The sequence below is a fragment of the Silurus aristotelis genome, assembly GCF_946808225.1.
Source record: "Silurus aristotelis genome assembly, chromosome: 2".
Taxonomy (NCBI): Eukaryota; Metazoa; Chordata; class Actinopteri; order Siluriformes; family Siluridae; genus Silurus; species Silurus aristotelis.
Window position 1 is genome coordinate 29,131,354 of NC_139575.1, and position 12,665 is coordinate 29,144,018.

The 12,665-nt window shown below is 37.3% G+C and overlaps 1 protein-coding gene across 10 annotated transcripts in view; it reads left to right on the top strand.

The window, feature by feature from the left end:
* Positions 1-9,628: 9,628 nt before the first annotated feature.
* chd6 (chromodomain helicase DNA binding protein 6) overlaps positions 9,629-12,665 on the top strand; it is a 77,763-nt gene continuing 74,726 nt past the window's right edge. For 5 of the 10 annotated variants that reach the window (XM_083531261.1, XM_083531270.1, XM_083531269.1 and 2 more), the window contains exon 1: positions 9,963-10,057. The gene's annotated coding sequence lies outside the window, so the exon portion shown is untranslated. Of the gene's footprint in view, positions 9,770-9,962; positions 10,058-10,260; positions 10,362-12,665 lie in introns of those variants that run through there. The other 5 variants (XM_083531264.1, XM_083531265.1, XM_083531268.1 and 2 more) reach the window with 3 other exon arrangements.

Below are 12,665 nucleotides of genomic sequence, written 5' to 3' on the forward strand. Positions count from 1 at the left end.
CTTTTAAAAACTGTCTACTGCGACCAATACGGCATTGTGACCCTGTGAGCTTGGAAGATCGGTGATAAAATCCACTGCAATGTGTGACCAGGGTTAGTGTGCTATGGGGAGAGGTTCCAGCAGCAGGGAAGCTGACATGAGGTTCTTACTTGGGCACCTACCATGCAACCATCAACATACTGTTTGAATATTGCTAACCAGCAATGGCCACCAGAATGCGAAAGAGTTTGGTACTGTGCTGGAACCCTGGATGTCCTGTGCTAAAGGAAATGTTGACTCACTCCATGGGTCGTAGCTCATTGGGAACATACTGTTTGTGACAGTGAAATTAAACCCAGTGAAAAACAGAGCCCTTCTGGCCTTACAGGGGTTTAAGTGCCTGGCGTTCCTGATGTATTCTAGGTTTCGGTGGTCAGTAAAGACTTAAAATGGGTGGTGTGTTCCCTCCAGCCAGTGTCTCCATTAGTCCAGGGCTTCCTTGATGGACAGTAGTTTGCAGTTGCCCAAATCATAGTTACTTTCAGCTGTGATGAGTTTCCTTGTAAAGTAGTCACAGGGGAAGAGCTTGCCCGGGTTGCCGTGATGTACCCCCCTATTCCGCAACTGAAGGGGTCCATTTCTAGGTCAGGATGTCGTAGGATCGGGGTAGTGAAGTGATTTTTCAGGTTTTCGAATGCCTTCTGAGCATCCATGAACCAATGGAGGAACCACATAGCAAGACACTGAGTGGGGAGACACTGGCACTATAGTTTCTGACGAAGTGCCGATAAAAGTTAGGGAACCCCATAAATCTTTGTAACTCCTTGATAGTCGATGGTGGAGGCCACAATGTCACTGCGTTCACCTTCTGAGTATGGCCACTAGCTATATTATTTTATATATATTATATTATATTATATTATATTATATTATATTATATTATATTATATTATATTATATTATATTATATTATATTATATTATATTATATTATATTATATTATATTATATTATATTATATTATATTATAAAGGCTAATACTGGAAGTGTCCCTTGACCTGGAATTGTTTAAAATTCAGCCGATGGCTCCCTCTGGGGTATTGCAGCTGGAGTTGTTACATACTTTTTATTCCAATATATTTGAGTAAAAATGCTACTTTTTCTGCAATTTTGAGTTGAATATATAAACTTATAAAAACTTTTGTAAGACCACAGGCAACTCTTGAGAGTGTGCCTGTAACAACAGAAAACACGTTCCTTAAAAATGTTTGATGAACAGGTGAATGGAACATTTGATTGCATATATTATTAAAATATAGTTCTTATAACTCGCTTGCAGTTTTGCATTTGTTTATTCATGTAAATATTTAGTTTTGATTCACTTTATGTCACAGTCCCTCATGTGTCCCATTTGTCCCCAGCTGTTTTTAATTTACCCTGTAATTAGTTTGTGTTTGTGAAACCTCTTAGCTTTCAGCACTGCGTCCGCGCCACCGATATCCCTTTGTGTTATACCCCCTGTGTTTACATTGTAAGATCTCAATGTAACTCATTCAGTTTCCTGTAGATTTCCAAGCCGTTACTGTTTATGTTCCATGTTTCATGAGTTTCCCGTGTTTTTGATCTTGCTCTGCCTAGTATACTGTTGTTAGCTGATCGCATGACCATAGTTTTGTATTTGTTTGCCTTGTTATTTTAGCAAATGTTCTCACCGTGCACTTGTATCCAAATCTGCTATTACGTGCATTCGCATTACTTGACACTTTTACTGGAGTAATATTTAAACAGGGTATTTATTAGTGGCAAGCCGTGCATTTCACATCTAGGCCTCCAGTTGTGTCCTCCCTGAGTCAATCCACTTATAATTAAACTTTTTTTTTATTGTTCAACAGTCCAAACTTTAAAGTACATCAACACGGCATTCAATAATCATCTTTCCTATTACACATTCAGCCACTCGTCACTATCAGTGGAATACAATTATGATAAAAGCACATGGAAATTAAACAGTTGTTGATCAGTCCCACTCATTCAAACCATTTTTATATGTTGCCAGAAATCATCCCACGTTTTCTTTATGCCCCCCTCACTATGCAATCTCCCCAACATGCTCTTGTACAAAGCAATTTCAATCATCCCATCAATCCAATCTTTCAAGTCTGGGGTTTTGGGGCATTTCCAATTGCGTAAAATCATCCTGGCAGCTGTAATACAACATATCGTCAATCCACTTCTTAATACCACCATTATTATGACATGGCTATAGATATTATCACATTATACAGAAATGCAGTATAACAGAGCACTGCATCATGGACAGGTATCTCAGAATCTAAGAATGAAAGCCATTTCAAAAGCAAGAAACAGCAAGCCACAGATGCACCACCCGCATACATAATCTCTAGCAAAAGCATCAATATTAACCTCATAAAATGACCTCAAAAATGTTTTGTGCATTTTTTTGTGCATTGCAGATTTCCTGGGTATTTAAAATGAAGACGAATTGTATTTTTTTTGTTTACAGTTTTTCTCTGTTGCTTTTGAGCATTTCTCGACTCATCCTTAATATTTGCAAACCAGTGCATTCTCAAAACAATTTGCACAAACAGCACAATACATTGGATTTCTTGCAAATGCCTGTACTTTTCTCAAAATTCTTAGTTCATCTCTAAAAGGAAGTATTTGTGTCAATGAACATATTATTACCATCAAAATAACAAGTCCTTTTATCATTGTTTGCGAACAAGATAGCCAAAATGTTTAGTAATTTTTTGAATATGGCAATGCTTTATTTTAGTATTTCCTGATGTAAACTATGTTTTGGATTACAAGTATTAAAAATGCACGAGGCTGAATTGGCAACTATGAATTTCAACAGCACAAATTTACACATTACTGTATGTGGGATATTGATTGTAAGAGACTGGACAGGATTCATACTTTTTTATTTTTCTTTACTAGTGGACTGACTAAAAAATTTCAATATAATGTCATTGTGATAGAAAATAAAAAGACACAAATTCAAATTCCAAAAGGTAAACATAGGAAACTTCTTAGGCAGAACTGCGCATGCCGCACTATACAGTGCAATCTGTCTCTACCCCCTGACGTCCCAGTCTGTCAGGCCACAGATTTTCATCCACATCACAACAGATATCCTCCCTTGCCGATACCATTGTGAGGCCATGATTAACAACATGGTCCACAATAGTGGCTCTAATTTCATCTGAAATGTGTCTATGTCTCTGGCCTCTTCTTCCCCTTCCTCTATTTTGCCTCCTTACCCTTCCAGCATGCATCCTTATTTTTGGCTCTCAACCATGTTCGTTCCTAATTGTTTATCCATTTCCAACAATTGTAAATCTGTGTTTTGCTCTTTTTATATACACATTAGCCAATTACAGTAAATGTTCACGAGATTCAGCCTTGACCTATTTTAGAGAACTAGTTGATTATTGGTTGATCTGAAAGTCAACACGACCCTTCATTATTGACATTTAAGGTTCATCTGCACAATTCATCAATTCAAGACACATCTACCAAAAAAGTTTAAAAGAACTGTGAAGAAGAAGAGCTTAACAAATTGTGACAACTGGTTTAACCATTTTGCACTCAATGACTAATGCAATGAACTGATGCCTAAATGTTTTGGGGGTTAAAACCATTTAGGTAAGACTAGTATAATACAATTTGATCAACATGACATAAAAAACTGATAATGTAGGAAAAAGCAGACACTTGTACACAATAGATTAAATGATGTACCAAAGCATTCGCAATTTGATCAAAGCAACAAGAAATGTTCTTATGATGAGCACAAATGACTAAATGATGTGGTGGTTGAACAAGTAGTTTTGAGAATTTCATTTCTGATCTGAGAAACGCTCCAAAGCAACTGAGAAAAACTGTAATGTACCAAAGCATTCACAATTTGATCAAAGCAACAAAGAAGGTTCTTATGATGAGCACAAATGAGCCTCATAATGTCATGCTTTTCTTGAAAAGTCCATCTTGTAAATGTCCTTGTAATATATGTGGCCAAATCAATTTCTTCTCTTCTGTCAGCCATTTTGGAATGAAAAGACAGCTATTAAATCCACATTAATATATTTGATCTTGCGCAGTTTGCAAGCTTTGACTAATGCGCTCTCTGACCATGCAATCAAAGTATATGAAACGTTATTGGATGCCTTCTGGAGGGCCTCAGAGTAGTCAAATCGCAAACTGATTGATTGAAGCAACAGCTCAAGCAACAAGGAGTCTATGAAAAAGAGACCACAGGTGCTGATCCTGCAAGCCTTATAGCATATAAGTACATTTGACCCTGCAACACATGATTTGACGGCTGAAATCTGATGAAGAAATTATGAGAAATTCAAATCTGAACTTACACATGGTGTGCTGCTCCTTGCCACATTGCACCAGAGAGAAACGCTATGAAATGTAGAGAATAGACTACTGGGAATAATTTAATACATATTCATGTTTAAAAATATGTAATCAAAATGTAAGTCAGTGTTTCTGATAAAGTTTAGGCCAGCAGAGAAGGCCTTACTGACCCTGATGGCAAACAGAAATGATGTAATTTGAATTTCCTTCAACGGGGTTTGTATCCCAGGACACACTAAAACAGAGTGAGATTTGTGGATGAGTGAATCAGTGAGTTCCAGGCTTATCTTTGTTTTGGTTTTTTTTTTTTTTTTTTTTTGCATTTTTTGTCATTTAATTTTTCTTCTTCTTCCTCCTCATTTTCTTTTCATTATTATCTTATTTTTCTTAAAATAAATTATGGGGGACAAACTGTAAAAGATTGAGAGAAGAGAAGCTTGGTGAATTTAAATAGTACTTCTTATGCTACTCAGGAAAGTGAGATGGGCTCAACTTGTCAAATGGTGGCACTATTGTGCAGACTGGTACTATATATATATATATATATATATATATATATATATATATATATATATATATATATATATATATATATATATATATATATATATATAGTGTTGGGCAGTAACGCGTTACTTTTTACAGTAACTAATACTGTAACTTTTTCTAATGCTGTACTTTTAAAAAATTAAGTAACTTCGTTACCGTTACCGTATGGTGCGTTACCCGTTACTTTTATAAATTAATTTCGGCTAAAGTGTAGACTACAGCCTAACTTGCTTACAGCAGCGTCGCATTGTAGGATTGGTGGATGAACCACTGTAAACAGGAAAAAGACGCATTGTAGGATTGGTGGATTACCCTCTGTATACACGAAGAAGACGTACTGTGGGCGTGTCTCCGTTTATTCAGGTCCGTGCGGCAGTAATGGCGAGTCGAGGCGAGAGCAAGACGAGTTTCTCAAAGTGGAAATATGCTCATTATTTCACTTTAGTTGAGTATAAAGACAAAAACTTTTAAGTCAAATGTAAGATGTGTCTTTCTGGTGCGAAGCTCGTATCTACTGCGATAAACAGCAACTCCAATCTGTTGAAACACCTCCAGGAACTCCATGCCTGAGGAGCTAGTAGCTAGAAGCTTACCCGGTGTTCTACATTGTTGATAGTTTTCATACTTCAGCTGTCAAAGGAACATTTTTAAGAGCTCAACACAACAGCAGAAGCCACTTTAGTTTTTGATTGTGAATATATTATTCAGCTTGTTTTGTTATTTATTTCAGAAATCCTTGTGATATAGTCAGTTTGTGCTGGTCTGACTTCAATAAAATAGTGTTTAAAAATGACTGTGTTTAAGTCAGTTTTGTGTTTGTATAGATCATAACGCATAAAAGGGCATTAATGGGAACATTAAAGAATGTTCCCATTATGTAACTAAAAAGTTACTTTTAACAGTAACCCATTACTTTTTGGTGTAAGTAATCAACAAAGTAACGGAGTTACTTTTTGAATGAAGTAACTGTAACTAGTTACTATTTAGTAACGAGCACAACACTGTGTATGTATATATATATATATATATATAATTTTTTTTTTTTTTTTTTTTTTCTATGAACTCTAAGCATTTTTTTCCTCATTGCTTTTTTTTGCAAACAAAAAAACTTTAGAAACAACTAACCCTGTCCATTCCAATTTTATATATAAGCTACAAAGATGCCCTTGGGTTTGCTGAAATTGTATTTACTTTATGTACTATGGAGATTTTATGGAACTTAATGAAGACATTTCAGCAGACCTTTTTCCAGAATAGGCCTTTTTTTTTTCACAAACATCATATGCCAGAGGAGATTATATGCCATAGTTGATGTCTGGTCATGTCTAATGTCAATAATTCTAAAAAAGTCCAACTCTAAGTTCAATCATGCTGGTGCATCAACTTATGTTCATTATCGGCTAATCTTTAAAATTGATTATTGTCAATGACTTGCTATTTGAGTTAGCGCCATGAAATTTTAAGGGGCTTTTCTAGAAATCCTCACTACTACTGATACTATTAGTACTACTACTGCAAGTCAGATTTAGCAAATATTTTGTGTTTAATTTATTTGTATAACACCTTTAACAATGGACATTATTTCAAAGAAACTTTAGATAAATTAAAAGATTAAGAAAATTAAAATTAATTACATTTGCCAAAATTAGCTTGCCAGAGGTGATGGTGGCACAGAAGACCCTTTGAAGAATACAAAGGGAACTCGTCCTCATCTGAATGACACCAGATATTCATTCATTGTATTTCTATTATTTATAAGTTCCAAGATCAAAGTGTTACCAGCCATGGCAATCTCAAGTATTTTATTCTGGTTGTCCGTTTTGAACCATATTTATCAGCAGCAAGGGGTGTCTATTTGATAAGAACTACATCAGGGCATAAGGATGGACTAACTAGATCTGGAGAGCAGAAGGGCACAGGACCACCGGTATCCCAAGAGGCATTGGCAGAGAGTAATAGAGTGAAAAGACCCACAAATTATTAGGTACACTTATTGTTGCAAGATGGTTAAGGACAATACACACTGTGATCAGAGTGCAAGCAGGGACTGCAGCAAGACTAGCCATGGCAGCATAAGCTAAAACTTAAAGTGGCCAACCACATCATGTCAACAAAACTGAGTGAACCTGTGACAATGGGGGGAGCAACCAAACATTGCAGTTTAGCCATAGTGTAACCATAGATCCTCCATACATTCTTCTTTACATAAAAATGTTGACAAAATCCTTGATTAAACAAATAGGTTCTTAACCTAAACTTAAACACTATTGGGTCTGAGTCCCGAACACATATTGAAAGACTGACACACATAACTGTGGCTTTAAAATAAAAGCTCAAGGAACGAACAAATAGCCTGCATTTTTGATTGAAGTAGGCAGGCAGGTAATATTGAACCGTGATTTTAAAACCGAGGAACATACCGAACCTTGAGTTTTGTATTGTTACCATTACATATCTATCTATCTATCTATCTATCTATCTATCTATCTATCTATCTATCTATCTATCTATCTATCTATCTATCTATCTATCTATCTATCTATCTATCTATCTATCTATCTATCTATCTATATATATCTATATATATATATATATGCCAAGAGAAAGGCGTGCTGGTCCTCGAGTGTGCTTAGACAGACATTGAGAATAATGGGAATAAAAGTCCACGAAGGAGCTCGGGCAGGTGCCAAGGAAAGGTGTGCCGATCCACGAGTGAGATGGGTGGATGCTGAGGACAGGTGTCCAGAACAACGAGAGTGTGGGTGAGTCCCAGTGTGAGTACTGAAAAGGAAAGCGCAGGGCGAAAATGAAAGTAAATAAAGAACCCTCTGCTTAGTAAACAATCGCCCCTCTTTCTTCCAGTGAAGAACCAGTGAGATTTGCTACAGTGGTCCGAAACCCTGTGCAGGAAGAGAGATATGATGCCAGGGAGACTTGGCTACAGAGGAAGCAGGACCAGGCCAAGGAGGAGTGCTGCAGCCGCTGCAGCCACCACCTGTGTGCTATGTGGTGAGATGGGACTGGCAGCGGAACGGGCACTTAATTGTCCACCACACCTCTCCAGGGAAGTTCAGATGGCGGTGTACCTGATGACAGGCAGCTTCTCTCCCTTTCTCTCATTCCCTCTGTCCTTCACCACCAACCTTCCGCACCTTCCTTCCCACTCCTCTGAGTCTGGGAGCACTTTCCACCAGTTTATACCTGTATATAGTTTGATATCATGTGATTCTAGTGATTGAAGTCTTTCATCTTCATTGTGTAAAGCCTTCTGGGACCACACACGGGGAGATGCCTGATTGGTTAAAAAAAAGTCAGAACTGTGAAAAAAAACAGCAACTCTGAATTGCGAGCTAAAAAACTCGGAATGGCCATATTCAGAAACATGTATTCCAGAATATGGAATACGTTTTATATTTTTAAATCTTCAAAGTAGCCACCATTTGCCTTGATGACAGCTGTGCACACTCCTGTATTCTTTCAGTCAGCCGCATGAGATGCTTTTTTGCTACTTTTCTTTCATCCGCCGGTCCAATTTATCCCAAACCATCTCAGCAGGATTTAGTTCACATGATTGTGGAGGCCAGGTCATCTGAGGCTGCACTCCATCATTCTCTTTCTTCTTCACACCTTCTCCTTCATGTGTAACAGTGAGAACCATACATTCAGTAATCGTTCATTTACATCTAAAAAAGACTTGGTGGTTAGAACCAAAAATCTCAAATTTAGACTCATCAGATCAAAGGACAGTGGAAATACCACAAAGAATAGTAGTTCTAAAAAACTTATCATCTACAAAAAAGGTAGCGGTTGCTCTTCACTTCCTGAGACGATCCTCAAGAGTTATTTTTTGGTTTGACTGATTTTCATTTCTTAAAGTAATGATGCCATTTTATACATTTGTACAGTAGATGTCATAGAACTAATAGGGCAATTGACTCTGTACCCACACTTCCTCTGCACTTCCACAAGACAACTCTAAAGCACATTAAAGAAGGCAAGGAATATCACAAATTAACTCTTTACATTACGTTAAACGTTAAACTGACGTTAAACTGAAAACTATTCCAGGTGACTACCTTGTGAATCTAATGAGAGAATGCCTTAAATTTGCCAAGCTGTCATCAAAGATAAATGTAGTTACTTTGGACAATCTAAAATATAAAACAGTGTGGGCTGTTCATCACTTTGTTCACTACATAATTCCATACGTGGTATTTCGTAGTTTGGATGTTTTTATTATTGATGTACAATGTTGAAAATAATAAAAAATAAAGGGGAAACAACTAAAGGGGAAAGGTGTCTCCAAAGGTTTGATAGATAGATAGATAGATAGATAGATAGATAGATAGATAGATAGATAGATAGATAGATAGATAGTGTTTATTATAAACATTAAATTAATAATACATACTTGAAATTAACTGAAATCTTATAACCATATAAGCCATATAACCAATTATGAGCCCCGTGTTCTTTTCATATAACAATTTCTGGGGAGTAAGTATAAAAGATATAAATTCTGACTGAAAACTAAAACCCAACTCCAAAGCCTGCAGAAATCCTGAGACCCTGACATGTTTGCGCTAAATCCTCCACTGCTCACATCCGGGCTACGAAACACGAGCAAAGACGTGGAATGTTAGATTTTTTTCCCCTCAGCCGCCGTAATGATGAAGTAAAAAGCAACACGATTGGTGGATCGCGAGGGACAAGAAACATAAAACCGGAGGATTAGCTTTAGCCTTCGGATTCAAACGGGACACGCTCGAAAATAAGCAGCTGGATCCAAAAGCAGCGCGAACAGCAGCTAGCGGCACGGACGCGTTTTCGCTTGCTTCTTGACATCTGCGAAGGTAACGAGAAGAGAAATCCAACGCTCAGCATCCACACAAGTAGCTAACAGTGCACAATGGTCTCTCACAATATTTTGCTCTCATACAAACCATAGCGCGGCGGCGCATTTACGTGACAGCTCGGCGTCCAATAGGAGGACGCGCTCGCCAGGCTGCGCTAAGCTACAACCAATAGGCAACGCAATAATACGGGCCCAAACTAAGTTAGGCTGTTGGCTCAGGCGGCCAGCGCTAAACTTCACCAAATAATAGCTGTTTGTGTTTTGGGTGATGCAGTAGCCATTTTAGGTAAGTAGGTCTTTTGAAATTCCCACCCTCCCTGAATTTGTGCCATAAAAATGAGTATTGCAGCAATAGAGCGTTCCTCGGGCCGGCTCTAACTCCTGCATCCCCATGAATGAAGTGCTGAGGTCTTGTGCTTTAATAACGTTTAAGAAATGGTAGGGAGTTTGTTTCCCCCCTCCTCGACTCCCACCCCTCTAATATATGATGCATTTTACTAAACTGTCATGGCGATTTTTTTGCGTCCTTGGAAATAAACGCGGGGGCGGAAAAGCGTTATGGTGCTCCGAACCGGCGGCTTGAAGCTCAGGTAGGCGAGGTCCTGCTCAAAGCCAGGGGATAGTGGAGTTCTCAGTGGCGCTTCACACGTGGAACGACCGCGATAGATAGATATATACATGGACATTAAACGGTGCCGTCGCAGTGATATTAGATTTAGCAGCATAGGCTAACATTGCTAATGCATGTGACACGCGGCGTTGCTGCTGGTCGTACAAGCGGTTTTTTTTAATTCGGTCAACACCGATGCATCTGAAGCCCTGTTGTAAAAGTACTCAAGCAGGTAAATTGGTGACTTGGGGTAAAAAAAAAAAAGAAAAGTACATGTAATGACATTGTAGTTACCTACTATTCATTCTTATTTATTCAGCACGCGCGCAGTGCACCTCAGTTGCAGGTTCCTCTTTTGGCACCTGTCAGGAGCAGGAATGCTTCTGAGGATGTACACTGTTAATAAAGGATATTTTATTGTTTCCCTCGTGTAAGCACACATTGTATTTGTAATATAGTTAGACAAGGCTTTAATAAAACAAAATATACAAATGACAAAGTATTGTTTAATTTTTTTTTATTATTTGGCCATTTTCTTTTTTTAGGGTGTTCATTTCTGGTTAGTGTTAAAATGATAGATATTTAAGACCGATCAGAAGTTATTGAAGAAGTTTTACAACTTCGGCTTGCACTTCAAGTATTTATTACACATAGTGTCTGTCCTAGACATTGAAATGTATTTCTAATTCATTTACAATCTCCAAAAAAAACAAAATGTCAGGGAACAAGATTCATTATAGCTATTTTTAGAAGGATTTTATGGTGCACTCTTAGTACCCAAAAGAACGTGTATTACCCAGAAGGCTTTACCAGTGTGTCTGTTTTGACACGGCAAAATGTTTTCAATGTAAGAACGAATAATTTTCTTTCAAATAGTTTGCCTTTCAAATTCCACTAGTACAAATATCATTCAAATTTGCCTTTATTCAGGTTCCTGCTACACATGATGGGGGGGGGGGGGAATGTAGATTTTTGATCCTTTAAAATATATCACTTCTAAATATTGATGTAACTGTTAGCAGAAACTGGATTTACATGTCGTTTACAGTGTCATAGTATGAATTATTATTATTATTATTATTATTTATTAATTTCTTTTACAAAAATTGCACAAAATGACATTTATTTATTATCTACTTTATTTATTTAGTTTACTGCATCCAGCAGATACCCTTATCCAGTGTTAGTGCTCTGTGGCTACATAAAAAAAAAATCCCTATGCTAATTAAATTAGTGTGTAAATAAGATTATTATAAGATATAAGATTATAAACTAAAATGTTCTTTCAGAGAAATTGGTTCGACCAACATTTCTGGTACATCCACCAGATATGATCCAGATACCAGATCCACCGGTATCCATGTTGTCGGCCTGAAGTTTGAAGCTGTTGGTGTATGAATGAGGCTTCTCTGCTTCATCTGTCTTGTTCCATTTCCTCCAGGGCTGATTGTTAGACAAAGTTCTCTCCAGGGATCGGAGGCTTAGTTTAATACCATGCACTACACAGGGGGTGATGCCGCCATTGGCTGAAAAAAGTTGGAATTGCAAGGAAAAAAGGTCGGAATTAGGCAACCTTTTTTTTTTTTTTTTCCTTCTTTCTTCTGTGATCCCTGTCCAGAGCGCTGCAGGGTTTAGCGGGTGGTGCATCAACAATAATGGTCCGTGTGGAAACACAATGCTAATTTGCCTCAAAGACGTTTCTTTTTGTATTCGAATTACTCGAGTTGTTTGAAGAATCGTCTCAGTCCTACAAGTAACAAGTCATAACTGCTGTAAACTGGCAAATAAGTAAGATGAAAAAACATGTTCTCTAACAGATAAATAATTTAAATAGACTTGATGAGCTTAGCATACTGTGTTGCTAAGAAGGATTTGAAATAAATGCCAAATAGCTGACATGAAAGAAGAATTGTCACTCAAGTGAAAGGCTCACACTATGATGAAGACATTTATGAGTCATTAGCTATTTTTACATACAAAGATTTTTGCCAGACTGAATTTATTTTGATTACTAATTAACCATTTGTCTTCCATAAAACGAGCAGGCTTCATGTTCATGCACTTAATAATAAATAACTAAATAATCTGATTCAAAGGTATTTTCATGCTGGGAGCACACCATAGCATTAGCTTATCATAGCAGTGAGACACGTCCAACTCGGTATGTTCGGCTTACTGATAGTGCCACTTGTTGATTTATGTAGATAAAATAACTTAAATACTTGCCATTAGTATAATGCAATTAAACATCACCTGATTTCAAAAAATTAAATATGAGAAATTA